General features: G+C 41.9%; 1 pseudogene; it reads right to left on the reverse strand.

Moving 5' to 3' along the window:
* Positions 1-5,022: 5,022 nt before the first annotated feature.
* On the reverse strand, positions 5,023-6,136 carry LOC104619419 (annotated as a pseudogene).
* Between the last annotated feature and the right edge of the window lie 8,311 nt (positions 6,137-14,447).

Raw genomic sequence — 14,447 nt, forward strand, 5'->3', positions numbered from 1 at the left:
CCAAAAACAAGTAACATTCAAATGGCTATCAGATTGGTTAGTGTTGGACCATAAGTTAGAAAATTGTTTCCCGTGCCCTATTTGATTTACCCAAGCCCAGCCCAGCCAATGAGGTAAAAAAGATTCATCCATAGAGTTAAACAATACACGATATTGTGACCTATTTCCAGATTGTGAACAATTGATAGACTTACAGCCAGCAATGAGGCAATGGTTTCCATATGTATAGGTCCAGTTGCATTTGCTATTTCCTACAAAAACACTACCCTCCTGTGTTCGATTTAGACAGTATTCACCCTCAGCTGGGAATTGTATGGGCCAGGGTGACGGGGTATCTTCGTCCCAGTAGATGTCATTCTTGACTTCACTATAATTACTCACCAGCCATTCAGGAGACAGGGGAATGGACGTCCATGGCCAGCTATCTAAACCCAAGGGTCCACCACATACCCAACAATCAGTAAGGTTGAAAGCACTGGCCACTTGTTGACCTAAAACAATAAATTCATTTTGCCACTGTGAGTCAGGGCGGGGGGAGCAAGAGCTTCCCCAGATACTGAAGACTGTGATAACAGTCAACCAAAACATCGTTTACAATGGTATATCAGACACTCTATGAACATTAACAAAGCAAACACCAACAAAACTATTCAAGCAATCAACAGTTTCATGTATTTCTTCTGGCTAGCTTCAGTGTCCACCTGAAAAAGAAAACAAAGCCAACTCTGTTTGTTCTAAGGAACCAGAAGCAGGTTATTATCAGAAGGATGGAATAATCCACCTCGTGTTAATCGTATGTTCTTTCCTGTGAGGATCTTTTGCCTTCCAGGCATCCTTATTCACTGGGGTTTCGAATATAAGGGCTACAGCTCCCACAGTAGGGAGTTCGACCAAAACTGGTTGGCCCAGAAAGCATGACAAATTTTTAGGATGATCAGGGTCGCATGAGGCTGGTATAATGGTAGGGGCCTTTGGACAATATGTGGTAATTTGGGGGCATCCATTTATACCCCAACGACTGTTGACACTAGTCACCCCATCCCACAGCCATTCAGCCCATCCTGGCTTGTGTGGTTTAAGGAAACGCTTCAACAAACCATTTGTTCTTTCCACAATCCTGTTTGCCTGGGGGAATATGGAGTATGACACAGTGGGTGTCACAAAATTCCCTCCTGAGCTGCCAGATCTTGGACGATTCTGGCAGTAAAGTGGGAACCATTATCTAATTGAACTGACTGTGGTTTGGAAAAAGTGCCGAACCACTCCTTCAGAGCTTTCACTGTGGTTTTGCCCTTTGTTCTAGCAACTGCTTTGGCTTGGACCAGCCCTGATGCTATCTCTATCCCAACCAATGCATAATGCTTCCTTTCCAATTTCTGGAAAGGGCCAATGTAGTCCACCTGCCAGGCCTCCCATAGCCCTTTCCCCTCCCTCAAATGCAGGGGATCATGCTCCACGAGGTGTCTTTCTAAGCAAGTATGACACTGTTTGCAAGCAGACACACAGGTCTTACATTCTTTCCTGGTAACTGGCCAACCTCGGGCTTGAGCCTCACAATAAAGGTCCTTAGTCCCCGAGTGTTTCCTTTTCACATGTAACCATTCTAGCAACTGCTCCCAGTCTTGTTATTTGGGTGTTCTGCAGGGAAGCCTGTCGAGCTAGTTCATCAGCTTTGCCACTCCTCTGGCTCAGAGGAGTACCACCTTGTTGGTGGGAAGCCACTCAGCACACTGCAAATTTTCCTTGCCTAGCAATAGTCAAAATATCTTGCCATTTCTCCTTCTGCCATACAGGTACCCTATTGACCTCCCACCCGTTCTGTTCCCAAAACGGAAGCCATTCAGTGCAGCCTTTAAATACGGCATAAGAATACATACAGGTAGAAGCAGGAAAAGCAGATTGGGCTTCATGCTGAAAAACGCTCCATACTGCAATTAGTTCTCCTACTTGAGTACTACCTCCCCCTTCAGTAATTGTTCATTAATGTCAGCACAGAGTGCCACAGCACGGTATTTCCAGGTTTCTCCCTCCCACTTGGAAGAAGCATCAGTAAACCAAACGTTCTGCAACTGCCTGGAAAATGGAGGAGCCACTTCTATTACGGGAGGGAGTTCACTTTTTACCCTATCTGGGCCCGTCTCCTCTTGAATGGTTAACATCTTTGCAGCCCCCTTGGACACCGTGAAAATGTCCCAATAACGTTCTGTCTGGGCATACCATTTCCGCACAGAGGCTCTTTGGGCCACCCCATCAGGGGGCAGAGTTCCTTCCAAAACTGTTCTAATTACCTTAAATGAGCCTCTAAGCACTACTGATTGCTGTCAAATAGTTCATTTGGCCTCTCTCAAGGCTAAACTGACTACAAACAAACCCTTTTCTCACACAGTGTATCTTTTTTCAGCATTTTTAAAACTGCAAGAATAGAACCCAATAGGTCAAGTGAGTCTTTCGGGGCCCTTTTGCCATAAATGTATCAATAGCCCGGTCTTGGCAAATATCCAACTCAAATATGGACAGGGTCTGTAGGGTGAATGGGACCCAGAGCTTGATGAGCAGTTGCTTCAAACACCAGCAACTGCAATGCCTCCTCGTGGAGCTCAGTCCATTCCCACTAAGCCCCTTTTCGCAACAAGTCATGTAGCGGTCTTGCAATGACTGAAAAATCAGGAACATGTTTTCTCCAGAACTCAAGTGTAAGGAACGTCCAACTGTAAGGGATCACCTGGCTAGACTAGTTTCAGAGCACAAAGGCGAGATGCAGGGAGTTGTGAATCTACTCAGCTTTGTCTCACCTTGACAGACCCTTATCTATGCAGAGATGACTTGGGGGGAGCTGCACAAACGGCTCAGCCACGAGGTTGCCTTGAACACTGCGTTATGGCAAGAACCAAAACCTGAATGGAGCCTTCAATTATCCTTTAACAAACAAATGCCCTGAGCACCATTCCACCACTTTTCAGTAACTTTCTGTCAATGTAGACCAATGGGCATCACACCAGACTAAACAAAATTATCCACTTGGGACTCACGAGACTCAGACTCAGAGTCCTGCCCCTGTCCATCAAACCAGGAAACAAAAACCGTAAGGTTTGGGCAGAAATGGGGCAGTCTTTCCAACGGTACAGCTGGCCTGTAGGAGATTCTTTCCCACCTTGTCCAGGACGCTGTACAAGGTAACTTCCCAGGGATTAAGAGGCCTTACCTGAGAGAGGGTAAATTGTTATGAAACATACGTATGGTATTTGGCATGCTTTAAGATTGTGATTAGTGCACTCTTTTCAAGGTATTAGTATCTAGCACACCTGTGGTTTAGAATTGCAATAGTGCATTCCTCCGTTGTATTCCTAAGAACCTGCACTAGCAGCATATTGGACCTGTGAGTGAAGTTCAAATAAACTGTTAATTTGAACCTCACAGTGAAGTCTCTCTCACTGTCACAAGTAGCCCCAGCACATGCTGTAAATCCTTTTGACTCTGGCATCTTAATCTGATCTAGTGAGGAAAGGGTGTCCAGTGGGATACATGTCTCATTCCCCCCTTCCAGCAGTTCCCTAAAAATGTCACTTCACTTGAGGGCATTTGTATTTTCTCAGGCACAATCCTCAGCCCCAAACTTTCTAAATGGGAGATTATATTATCTTGAGTTATCTGAACCCTTTCTACCTCATCCCCTCCCACAAGTACATCATCAATATATTGGTAAATACTGACCCCCTTTTCTACCTGAATTCTTTCCAGCTCCTGCACCAACGCATGATGGGCTAATGCGGGGGAGTGCTTATAACCCTGTGGGAGTCAGGTGAAAATAAATTGCTGACCTTCCCCAGTAAAAGCGAAACGGTCTTGGTCCTCAGATTGTAGCGGGATCATAAACCCATGTTCTTAACATTGCCATGTCAGGTGGGCTCATTCCTGGATTGCAGTTACAAGCACAGCAATATTCAGTACTGCAGCCATCAACGGACCAGGACCAGTATTTGCGTTAAGTCTACAATAATCTACAGTCAGCCTCCACTTGCTGTTGGGTTTTCATACTGGCCACACCAGGGAGTTAAGAGGTGAGTGCGTTGGAACCACGATGCCCTGTCCTTTTAAGTCCTCTAACATAGGCGTTATTCCCTCTCTGGCCCCCAAGGGTATCGGGTAAGACCTAACATTCATAAGCTTTGAAGGGGGAAGTGGGGGAGCGGCTTGTAGCAGCCGAGTATCTGTCGTTACAGAACCAAACGACCACTGTCTCCCTTTATTATCAAGCCAGTACCCCCTTTCAGAACATCAAGTCCCAGGAGGTTGAGTGGAAATTCTCCCACAACCATTGCCACCATGGCAGCAGTATCTTCCCCTGGTAGTCGCAAGCTGACCACTGCTAACGCCTGTGGTTGAACATTGCCAAATGCATCTGCTACGAACAGCCTCTATTTAGGAAATTTAACCCCACAGCTAGTGGCATCTTTCGATTTCATAGCTGAAATTTGAGCCCTAGTATCTACCAAAGAAGTGACTGGGACTTGTTTTGGCCCTACAATGCCTGTAATTAGTAAATCACCTCAGCCGTTTTCAGTGAGCTGTCTGATATATCTTCAACCTTCACCCCACCCCCGCCACGCCGCTCACCATCGGAAGGCGAAGAATCTAGTTTCCCTGCAAATGTTGAGGGACATTTGTCTCTGATAAGTTGATTGAAAAGGGTGCACTGGGACTGGGTTTTTTAAAGCCCATCTCCGTATCTGCCGGTTTATCAGGCCATCCTGACACCAGTTTTTCTAACTTGTCTGTTGACAATCCATCCATTAAATCACGCGGAATTCCTTTTTGCCATCCCTCTACGCACAGGCTATTACGCTTACTTGGGATGTCCCTCCCTCCGAGGGATGTTCTTCGATCACCCCCAGAGCGCGGAACCCTTTTCACTTCAGCTCACCTCAGGCCCCTAGTGTCTTCGTGGCTGGAATGTTAACAGGGCCATACTTGCGTCCGTAATTAATCAATTCTTGGGCCACCTCCCCCCACGTCCAGATTTTCCTATCCGGGGACCAGCGGCACCGAGCGGGCGTAAATCCTTCTTAAAGCAGCCGCAACCCTTTCGCCCCGAGGCATTGCTTGTATTTTCCCCTGGAATTGTATACTGATTGGCTTTAAGGAATCGAGAAGTCCTCTTATGAGGGGAGTCATTCGTTCGGGGTCTACCGGCATCATCATCGCGGACTCCTGCCTAGGCTCCCATTTTCGATCATACGTCATCTGCAAACAAGCCGCCTTCTGCACACTTTCCACCAACTGAACGACAGTTCCCGTAATTGCGAGGGGATCCTCCCTCGCCAAGCGGTTCAAACGCCCCGCCCAACAGGCTGCCCGCTGGATTAAAGACCAAGGGGAGCGGTGATTCTCAGTAATTAAAAATAATCCCGGTCCCCAATATCCCTCTGCTCCCTTTTCGCTCAGCAAAATCTGCTATCCCACCCTCCCCGACAACGATACTCTCCACACACACTCCGTCTCTAACTCCCCAGGGGTTCGACCGAAATCCTTTTTTAACTTTGTCATCTTGGTGGCGGTATAGGGGACCTCCTTGGTTGTGACTCGGGGGACTGATCCTGATCGTCACCGTAAATATACTCGGCCTTAACCAAGGGTCGCAGTGAGGGCGGTTCCAATTTCTCTACTCTTCCTCTCGCTGCCTACAAGTCGTCAATAGGGTAACCAGTTCCTGACCTCGGCGGTATTTCCTCGTGGGCAGTGCCCCCAAGGAGTTGCTCCGTAAGAGCAGCCTGCAGATGTTTGACCTGGTCTTTCTCTCCTTTGCGCTGTTCCTTTAAATCCGCCACTTGCCCCTGAGGCGCCCGAACGAGGTTTTGGAGCGATTCAACGATTTGGGACTCCGCAGCACGGCAGCGTTCCCTCGCCTCTACAGCAGCGGCCGAACTGGCACCGAGAACAGCACAAATAATCGATTTTCCCCTCCCTATCGCACTCTCGCATCCTTTCGCAAAGCGCTGGTTCGATCAGCCACACTCTGCAAATTGTACCAATTTCCCTGAGCCCAGTCCATCCCCGGTACCGAGGGTCGCGCATTATATTTTTCTAAAAATTCAAACAAAACCTCTCTCCCCACAGGGGCAGTTTTAAGGTCACTCATCCCTGTGTAAGACGGGGAAGAGGTCGTCTCAGGAAGGCAGCACCTAAGTATCACACACCCGCCCCCCTTTACTTTCCCGAGAGGTCTCACTTACCTGGGAAACCTCAAGGGATCCTGTTTAAAGCGGGGAAGCGGTCATCTCAGGAAGGCAGCACGTTGAGTTTCAAACGCAAGACCCGCACCCCTTACCTTCCTGAGAGGTCTCACTTATTTGGGAAATAATACGGCACTCTCGTCTCAAGGGATCCTGTCCGTGACGCCAATTTATATGTCCCGATGCAATGCCGGGGGAGGTTTCGATATGATCCCAAGAGCGAGATTAAGACACAAACAAGGTCAAATGCCATATACCCCAAACAACTTTTATTATCAAAAATAAAATAAAAAAAATTAGCAGCGGTAATTAAAACTAAGAAATTAATAGCGATAGGACAAAACGGAATAAAAAGACAGAAATGAAGCGAGCGTTCGGGACAGACTTGCAAGGAAAGTCACCACCGTGGATCCGCGGCGGCCCGGGGCCCAAGCTTCGCGATAGCTCGGTGACGAGCGACTGCAGCAACTACAGCGCACACGAGGTCGTGCCTTGGCAGTCCCTTTTATTCTCATTCGCGGGATGGGAGTTCCATGACAACGACACGTACTTGCCCGTCTGCACATGCGCATTCGCTTCACGCGGCTCCAGCCCCGCTCCTCACGCGACGATCAGGCGGTATCGCATGACGCGGTGGTGCACGATTGGGCCTTGTGGCACCAATCACAGGCCTCTGTGGCCCTGCAGCCACGCCCATCGCCAGCCGGAGGAATTCTCGCCCAGACGAACCCTCTCCAAGGCGAACGCCCCGCGGTTCGGCCCACGGTTCCGTCTCTCACACCTTGTATGGTGAGATTACAGATTTTTAGTACAACAACTTAGTGATGTATAAAGTAGTTAGGAGTCTGTTCACCTTCGGAAGTGGATTCTGGTTTTCAGCTTGAAATAATCTTTCCATCAGCATTTACCTTTATTGTTATGATAAAGTGTTCAAAATAGAAATTATATACTGAAATGAAATATTATAACAGATGTGAAATTTTATTTTGTCAATCCACATAATATTGGAATTTTGCTCCCCATCACAACCAAAATAAAGATACATTTAAAAAGTCTATACTCAGCTGCCAAAACTGGAACCTCTTCTACAAAAAAGCTAGTCTCAAACTCTCAACTTTCCTTAAATTTTAGCATTTTTTTATTACTTGATTATGTCATTATTATACTTTATGGAATGGAGTTTCAAATTATTCCTTGAAAAACAATTAAAAAAGCTAAAGTGAAAAGGTTTTTTTCATTAGTATTAAATAATTTCAGTTGTCCTGACGGAAGAAGCAAAATCTTATTTTAAACATCTATTTTGTTGAAATTTTTAGTTAAATTTTCACAATAGTAATTCTTGTTCAAAAGACTTCTTTTCAGGGGCATCCCCTTTCCCTAATGTGAATGCCATATGAGGATTGTAATGTTGTCAGCATAAATGTTTCTGTAATAGCCTTATTACACTCATGGAACTTGGTAAACTCAATGTAGTGGCTGAAGTTAACTTACAACATTTGCTATTATTTGTGTACATTTCATTAAGATCTCAACAACTGAGCCCATAAATAGCAACATAAAAAAAGGTAAAATTGCTTTAAAGTTTCAGGCGTAAGAGAAAGTATTAGGTCTGTGACATCCAGCTATGGGCCGTGGCTTTACTATTATGCCCATGTAAATCAGGATTAATTTTGCTTGATGACTGGAAAGTACTTTCCAGAACAACAACTGAGAAAAACAGTAAGGAAATGTTCATGAAGGTGTAATTTGCTTTCTTCTTGTTTCAGATAGAATATTATTCCAGATAGGACAGTATTCCAGGTACACATAAAAGTACATATATGTGTATAAACAATATTAATGTTAAGGAAATTTAGGACATATTGATGTAAGTCAATGGATTGAAGTGTGAAGCAAAATAAAAATCAAATCAAGTTCTGTAGAAAAATCTTGACACTGCTAATGATTTTAAGAACTCTAGGACTGAATGACTAATTATTTTATCCATTAAAAGTCAATAATATTTAAGTCAAAGGAATAGTAGGGAGGTCTTCATGTTGCAAGTAAGGGATCATAAACCAAATAATTCTCTGAAAGAGAACATAGGGTTATGAAGTTGGGGAAGGATTCTCATTCCTTACCAACTGACCTAATTTAGTCTGTCCTGAATGAAGGCTGCTTTTTCAGTCTGGTTTTCCCCTGGTAAATTATCAAGAAAAGGTGAATGTCCCTTGGGTGTCTCTTAGGTGAACCTGTACAAAATTGCAACAGCATCTTCAAGTTCAGAGAGATGTAATCTGCATCCCTCTCAGCTAGCATGTGCAGGCCTGTTCTTCATTTCATGTGAGTCTTTCTCCTATAAACTCTAATCGGAACTATTAGTACATATGAAATCCTTTGGAACACATAAATACAAACCAATAGGTTACAGCAGATTAATTTCAATTCAAGACAATTCACTGTTAAGTTATTGAAAAGATATATCCCTGATACTCTAGATTCACTGCTCAAGTTCATTGATTTGCCTAGTTCAACTCTTAACAGACAGCATCTTTGAGGAAAAGACTATCAGAACAGAAGTACTTTCTAATAATTTGAACTTGTAATGTGTGGTACAATATGTGATTAATATCCATCAGGTGAAAAGATCATAAAAAACTGTGTTTTCAGATTAACAATGCCAAAGATGTTTTCTTCAACAGGAACTCAAGGGACTGCTGTCATATTATTTTCATTTTTTGGTTTACACACTAGACCTGCCACAGTTTGCTAGCACTTTACTGTTTATATGCTCTCACTAATAACGATGAGACATATGGTTCTGCATAAAATAATGGATTTTTCCCCTACAAAAATTCTTAAAACAAACAAAATTGCACACACATAATTTGGGTTTTTTTTTTTCCTTGAAGCCCTAACACTATAGTATCCTTTGGATGAAGGGACATTTAGGTTGTAATAAAGTGTACTAAATTGTACAAGGGTGTATTAAATAATTGCTTTTTCCTAGATTGTGTTTATAGTTTTAATGGTATTTCAAATAAAATTAGAAATTTATCAGAAAATCTCAGAACATTTCACTGAGTTCTCTAAATGCTGTTACATTTTGAAGACTGTATTTTTCAAGTCACGCTGTTATACATGCTAAGTGTGAATGCATTCAAGTGCATGAATGTAAAAAAGTAGATGAGTCTTTCTCCATAGTCTGTAAAATGAAATATGATAAGTGCAGTGTTAGTGGTAAGAAATCATACCGTGTGACATTCAGGAAGAGGAGTCCACTTCAAAAAATACAAGATAAATTAATTTTTCTCTTCTTTTTTATCTAATCGTGCTTCATTCATTCTTGAGTTGGATGAGATTAGCATGCTGGATCACATATGCAATTAAAAAAACTTACCTGCACCAGTATATCAGAAAAAGGTACAGAAATACCATTCTGGTGGGTTTATGGAACAAGCTGTCCTCAACACTGTTAAGGCTGCAGGCAAATGACCAGGTCACTGGCCTGTGGTTACACTGACGGAATGGAACACGAAAACCCCTGGACTTGGCATGAGGAATTGCTGGACATGACGGCCAACAGTGTGAGCACCAAACAAGAGGTAGGGATAGCGCCAAGCAGGTGGTGGTGTCTCACAGGTGCCTACAGGAGCCAACCCTCACAGGTAGTTGGAGGGGATCACTGGGGACCTGCCACTAATACCATGTAAAGGCAAGGTTACCTAGGTAAAGGAATAAAAAATGCCATATTTGGGAATGGATGTGACAACAGGGGGACTGACAGAGAAAAAGTAATGAGGGGCAAGTTATTTACCTGTGAGAAGGCTGGGTCAGAGAAAGAAAGGTACAAGGGTGGGAGGAAGGAGGGCCAAGTGACAGGAAAAGGGATAGTAAAGTGTGGAAAACCTGCGAGTAGGACCACACAGGGGTCCCTATCAAGCAGCTTTGCACTTGCTCGCTGCTGCTGGAGCAGAGCAATAAATTGGACCTGTTTTTCTGACTATACTAAAAGATGGTGTGTGTTTCTGCAATCAGCAGGGCTGGGATTGCAGCAGGGTGGGGTGGAAGCTGTCCATGTCCAAGGGAAGACTGTGTGGATATGTCGAATATCCTAATACCACCAAGTTGGTGCTCATTCCAGGCCTGATAGCATTCATAACACACAATACATTGTATCTGGGTATCACAACAAAACATTACTTAACTCTGAAGCATGGAGATTTCAGATCGCTTTCAGAAATGTTCGGTTTAGTTATGATAGTTTGTATGGTCTTGAGAGAGATGTTGATAAGTAATTTTCTAAAGCTTTTTTTATGTTAATGTAATTATAGCAAGGCTTAGATAACTCTGGAATATGACATCCAACAGATTTCTCTACAGAATATCAATGAATTAAGAGGAGTTGATGCTATTTTTACTTGGTTTGGAGAAGTATCATCAATACTACAAAAATTCATTAATAAAGAAATAGTCTTGGTTTGGGTGAAAAGGAAATAATGTGAAATAGAAAAAAATTGTTTCATAATTGTTTTTTAATTCAAAATAGGCAATTCTTATAAGTCAAAGAAATTAAGACAGCTGGACTGTAACGTTGGGATTTAGATTTTTTTTAAAAAAGAAAAGATACAAAAGCTTATCTGGAACATAGAACCATAGAGTCATAGCATAGTTTGGGTTGGAAGGGACCTTTAAAGGTCATATAGTTGTCCCGGTTTTGCTGGGATAAAATCATAAAATCAGTTTTCTGTTCAGGAAAGCTGCATTTCTGAGAAGACTCTAGCACCCGTTACTGTGAGAACTAAGTTGATAAGACACTTTTAGTCCATGGCCAGCCATGATATGTGGGTTTCCATAGTGATCAAGGACTTAGCAGTCTTGAGATAGCCAAGTGCTGAAGCTAGGAAGAACAAAGGCCAAGACAGCTGACCCAGGCTGGCCAACTGGAGTATTCCATACTACAGACGTCATGCTCACTATAAATTGGGGAGTCTGCTGGGAATTGCTCTCTCCCTCAATGGCTGCCATCCCTGGAGTGTTTCGCCTGTGGTTTTGCTCTCAAGGCCTGCCGTCCCTGTGCTGGAGCTGTGCAGCGTTTGCCAACCAGCGTTCACCGCTGGGAGCGCGCAGCTCACAACCACTATCTGGGCCGAGTATAGCTCTGTGTACTATATATTGCTTTAGTATTGATACAAGTTTTATTGTTCAATTAAATCTGTTTCTATTTCAACACATTTGAACCCACAAGTTTCCTTTTTACCCAATTTCCCTTTCTCAACTTAGAGGGGGTTTTCAGGGGATAGAGCAAGTGCTTGAGTTTGGTCCAGAGGTGGGCTAAACCGAGACAATAGTCCAACCCCCCTGCAATGAGTAGGGACATCTCCAAATAGATCAGGGTGCTTAGAGCCCTGTCCAACCTGACCTTGAAAGTTTCCAGGGATGGGGTGTCCGCCACCTCTCTGGGCAACCTGTGCCAGTGTTTCACTGCACTCATTGTTAAAGATTTCTGTCTTATATCTAGTCTAAATCTACCCTCTTTTAATTTAAAAACGTTATTCCTTGTCCTATCAGCAATCTTTGTCCTATTCTTCTGTATCTCTTACAGTAAAATATTTCAGACCTGAATGGTAAATAAGCATCTCAGAAGATATATTAAGCCTAAAAAGGATACGAACATAAAATAAACAAACAAACAAATAAATAAGAGGACCATGAAGAGAAAGCTGGTCTTAGTGGTCAGTAACGGTTTCCAAGGGACAATCTGGATTCAGTATTGTAAAGGACTTAAAAAAAAAATAGAAACAGTTTATTCAAACTTATAAATTAAATAAAAATGAATAAAAGCATGAGGGAAAAAGGCATTTTTTTGGCAGGGGAAAATATTAAATGCAATCCAGGCATTACTCAGAAGAACTATACTTATACTTTTCCCTCGTGTTTTTCTTACAACAGTGATGATTACATTGGTCCTAAAGAAAAAATAAAAATTGATGCACAGAAATAGTCTCATACTTGGAAAAGAAGTTGTAAAAGAGTGGGACATGTTTATATTGAAAGAACTAGACAATTAAAATCACAGCTGTCAAATAACTGATCTATGAAAGCATGAGTCATGTGGCAATTAGTAGGATATAAATATATCATTAGAGGCAAGAAAATACAGTGTTCTGTAAAGAGAGGAAAGAATGGATCCCAGCAAAGTCTGGACTTGAGAACTTATACTGAAGAAATATGCAGATAAAGAGGAAAATAAATTGAATAATCTACTAAGAAAGCAATGGGATCAAAAATACATTTTTTTTCAGATCTTTAATGGATAAAATAACTAATAATGCACTAACGAAAATACAATAAATCTTTAGATTTTAGGTCATTTGGTACAATATCATATGGAAAAATCTTCGTATGACATATAAGATGGGAGTTAGCACAATCATTATAAACTCCAAAAAGAAATTGTTTAAAGACAAAATGACAACAGCCATATTGAAAGAAAAAATACTGAACTGCAAACAAAATAATTGTGAAAGTGGTAAGGAATATCGAGGGACTGATTGCATCTAACATTTCCTTAATGACTTTGGTAAAACAAGTTGGAAAGTGCTTAAGAAACCAGATACAAATTTGTAAGATACAATCAATGCAGAGGGTGAACAGTATTTCATATTGAACATTTGCATAACCTTGAAGACAGAATAATGGAAATGAAGTGAAAGTTATCAGTATAACATGTAAAAGTTGGACATTAGTAGGCCTTGGTAGTAGTTTTTCCCAGCACAAATAATGATGAGCCAAAGGCTGCCTAGTTTCTGAAGTAAAGCAAGTTTCATTTTTAGGCTTTACCTACAGCTTTGTAGGACCAAACTCTGTGATCTAGGAAATCAGCCTATTGCCATGTTAAGCTCTTGGACTCAAGAATTTTTCACTGCAGTGAATACTGGGGTTTAATTACAAGCAATCTTTTCATTTGATTCAAATTTCCCACCTTATGATTAAATTAAATGTTGTCTTGTTCCTGACACAGAAGAACTTTTTCCTATTTCCCATCTTGTTTATCTTCAACAGCTTTCTTAATTCCTCAATATCTGGATTATCCTCCAACTTTGTTATTACTAACAAACAAATTATAAAACCTGAATCACCTTTCATTAGCTCGTGTTTACATTCACTTCCATAGTGTTCTGCCAAACTTTTATTTCTCTATGTGATGGAAAATCTAGGTATTACAGGTCTGGGGAAAAAAAAAAAAAAAGAAAAAAAAACATGTAAAAGTTTTTATTAGACAGAGTTGCTCATTTTGACAAGATTTAGCTAAATAAAAAGAGAAACTGAGAAAGAATCTGATTGTGTTCATTTGTTTTTTTCTTGTCAGCTGCATGTAATTATGCTGAATAATTATGTCAGGTAGTTTTAGACGTAATCATGACATAAAACAAATCAATCTAAAAGTAATGAACTAAATAAATTAAATACACAAATTGGGTCAGATTTATTGTCACCAAAGGAAGCAATCATGTGTATGCATTTTTGGGGATTTGTTTCCAATCTAGAAACCAGATACAAAAAGATTTCTTAAACCATTTCTGGAGGGGTTTTTATGTTTCAGAACCTAATTGTCTCCTTTCCTTAATGATCTTTCATTTAAATTATTGTTGCAAATACAACAGTGACAGCACATGATCAACACTTTACACTCTCATCACCACAGCTTGTCAACTATTTTATATAAGTAAAAAACTTGTTCTTCCCATTTTTTCTGCAGTGGCAGATATGAAGACCAGTCATATTTTTATTCTCTCTTGACAACCCTTGTAAAGCAAACCACAATGGAACATCTTAAAGCATTGTTTTCATCTTCATAACCACCATGAAACTCCAGAACCTCTGTTGAAAGAAAAGTTACCACATTTTTGCCTTTCCAGGACATGCCTATTCCATGGTATTATACTTCAGTTCAATGTGATGGGTTGACCTCGGTTGTCTTCCTGACACCCATCGAGCTGCTCTCTCACTCACCCACCTCAACAGGACAGTGGGACAAAATAAAACAGAGAGATAAAGACAGGGAGATCACTTACCAGTTACTGCCAGAAGAGGTTCAACTTGGTGAAAATCAATTTAGTTTATTGCTGATTAAAATATATACTCTCCACAGTCTTTCAGGATGAACCTGCTCCAGCGTGGTCTCTCCAGGGGCTGCAGGGCAACCTCTGCTCCAGCACCTGGAGCATGCGCCCC

The sequence above is a fragment of the Phaethon lepturus genome, unplaced genomic scaffold (assembly GCF_000687285.1).
Source record: "Phaethon lepturus isolate BGI_N335 unplaced genomic scaffold, ASM68728v1 scaffold1494, whole genome shotgun sequence".
Lineage (NCBI taxonomy): Eukaryota > Metazoa > Chordata > Aves > Phaethontiformes > Phaethontidae > Phaethon > Phaethon lepturus.